We start from the raw sequence: 2957 nt of genomic DNA on the forward strand, positions 1-2957 counted from the left end.
GGAAACACATCTAAATAATCACACACAACTGGCACTGATTCAATCTTCTTTTCAGTCACTTTTATATCAAGTACATAAGCTAAGTAAGCTTCGCAACCCTTTCTCACATATTTTTGAGCTAACGTCGATGAAATCACTGTTGGCAAACCATACAGATCATCTGACTCAATCAAGATAATTTCATTATTTTGACATCTCAAATCAATCATTTTTCTTTTGCAATTCACAATAGCATCATGCAACGTTAACCAATCGATACCCAGGATTATATCAAACTCGTCAAATGGCAACAACATCATATCAGTCGAAAAGCAATATCCGTATCATCAACAGACAATTCTTGCACACTTTTTCAACCAACACACAATTACCTAAGGGGTTTGATACTCTAATTACAAATTCAGTAGACTCTACAAGCAAAGTCTTATTGGATACTAAATTCACACATCTATACGAATGAGTAGATCCTGGATCTATCAATGTAATTGATAAACGCCAAATTATACATATCTACACCCCAAATACTTGGCATATTTATGGATGTTTATTACTAGATTTGTGGATTTTGGTGCTTTTAATTTGGTTATTTCATGTTTTGCACTCAGGAAAGCACTAAGAGTCAAAAGGAACAAAAATGAGCTAAAAATGGACAAAAACAGACCAAATCAAGAAGATGACACTGCCTAAGCCTTGCCACACGGGCATCTCACATGCCTGTGGCCTTCGGGGGTGTCGACCAAGGTTTTCACGATTCACACGGCCTGGCCATTGAGCCTACACGGTCGTGTGCAATTTAATGATTCACACAACCTGGTAATCACGTCACACGGCCGTGGCACACGGGCGTGTCCCTTTTTCAAAGAGTTGTATTTTACACAGAAAAAGGTACTTAGGGAGGAAGAAAGCCAATCCAAAGCCTATATAAACACCCTAAGTGTGACCTAGAAGGAGGCCGCTCTTTCTAGAACTTTTCTGGAATACAGTACCACACGCTGGGAATTACTTGAAGGAAGCCAGACGATCCATCTCAAAAGCTAGAGCTACTCCAAGACTGAAGATCTCTCTCAGAATTCCTTCAGGGGTTTTAGAGTTTTCTTTATCTTTTGTTATTTTCATACTTTTGAGATGCACTCTTATTTTATTATGAACTAAACCCCTTAGATACCTAAGGGGGATAAAACCTATGATGGATCTTGTGATTATTATCTGAACTGTATGATAAATACTTGATTTGTTCTGAATTATGTGTTCTTAATGCTTGAGTTAATATTCTGGGTATTAATTCATGATTTGATGTGCTTTTGTAGAGGAGGAATAGACCCTGCCTAAGAGTAGATTTGGAATAATTAAGCGGAGTTGATCGAACGCCTAAAAATAGGGTTACGAGATTTTGTCGGATTAGGGTGAAACCTAATAAAGGGATCCATAGATCGAGTTAATGCAACCCTAGAGTGTTAATTAGAGAAAAGTCTTGGTTATTCAATCCAGGGATTAGATGTTATTAGTCTTGAATAAGGATAATAACTTAACTTAGGGATCTCTACAGAACATGTCAAATGAATAAATCGTCCGGTTCAGAGTTAGATAACAAGTGAAATCTAGGTGGATTCCTCCTTAGGTGTCGTCTTTATCAATTGCTTTTCTTCAAGTCTTTTTCCATATTTTCTCTTTGCTATAATTAAATCAGTTAATTAGTTTAAATAATTAGTTTAATAAACAAACCCTTTTATTCTTAGGCTAGATAATAAAAAGATAGTTATTACTAGTACTTTTGGTTCCCTTGGGTATGATATCCCGGTCTTGCCGTTACTATACTATTGTTCGATAGGTGCGCTTGCCTTTTCGTCATGATAATAGTTAGTCTAGGTTTGATCTTCATTATAAATATTTATTACTTGTTACGAATCACGCGATCAAGTATTTGGCGTCGTTGCCGAGGAACTGAAATATTAGGAAGACTAAATTTTTATTAATTTAGCTATTTATTTTTCTTGCAATTTTATTTTATTTTATTTTATTATTTATTAATTTACTTTTTCTCTCTTGGCAGGTTTTTTTTTATAGTTTATGACTAGAAGAAACCCATCAGGACCATTACTCTTTGACAAAGAAATCGATCGTACAATTCGCAAAAATCAAAGAGAAATAAGGCGTAGTTTACGCTACACGGAGAAAGAGCGAGAAGACGATACTCAAACCCCAACCGAAGAGATGGCCGAAAACCCAAGCGATCAGCTGCCTCCTACAATTGCAGCTAATCAAAATCCTGCTCCACATACTAAGTATGACTATGCTAAACCTTCTTTAACAGGAACTGAGTCTAGTATAGTTAGACCTGCTATTGCTGCGAATAATTTCAAACTAAAACCTAACACAATTCAGATGATACAGCAGTTTGTTCAGTTTGATGGTTTGCTGAATGAGGATCCCAACACGCATTTGGCAAATTTTCTTGAATTTTGCGATACATTCAAATTCAATGGCATTTCTAATGATGCCATTCATCTTCAGTTATTTCCCTTTTCACTGAGAAACAAAGCTAAATAGCGGTTGAACTCATTACCCCGAGGGACTATCACTACTTGGGAACAAATGACCAAGAAGTTTTTACTAAAATATTTTCCGCCTCCTAAAACTGCTAAATTGCGTAATGATATCTCTTCTTTTGTGCAGATGAATTTAGAAACACTTTACGATGCATGGGAGAGATACAATGACTTACTGAGAAGGTGCCTTTAGCATGGGTTACCACTTTGGCTGCAAGTTCAAACGTTCTACAATGCTGTGAATCCCTCGACAAGACAAATAATTGACGTAGCTGCTGGCGGAACCATCAACAATAAAACACCGGAAGATGCCTATGAATTCATAGAGGAGATGTCACTGAACAACTATCAGTGGCAAGTTATGAGGACAAAGCCAACGAAAACAGCCAGTGTCTATAACATCGATTCAGT

At 36.7% G+C, this 2957-nt stretch overlaps 1 non-coding gene across 1 annotated transcript; it reads right to left on the reverse strand.

The window, feature by feature from the left end:
• Window positions 1-2640: 2640 nt before the first annotated feature.
• Window positions 2641-2747, reverse strand: LOC128279812 (small nucleolar RNA R71). The gene has a single exon (XR_008270007.1). It is a non-coding gene; the product is annotated as a small nucleolar RNA R71 (small nucleolar RNA).
• Window positions 2748-2957: the final 210 nt, after the last annotated feature.

Source organism: Gossypium arboreum, chromosome 8 (genome assembly GCF_025698485.1).
Source record: "Gossypium arboreum isolate Shixiya-1 chromosome 8, ASM2569848v2, whole genome shotgun sequence".
Classification (NCBI taxonomy): domain Eukaryota; kingdom Viridiplantae; phylum Streptophyta; class Magnoliopsida; order Malvales; family Malvaceae; genus Gossypium; species Gossypium arboreum.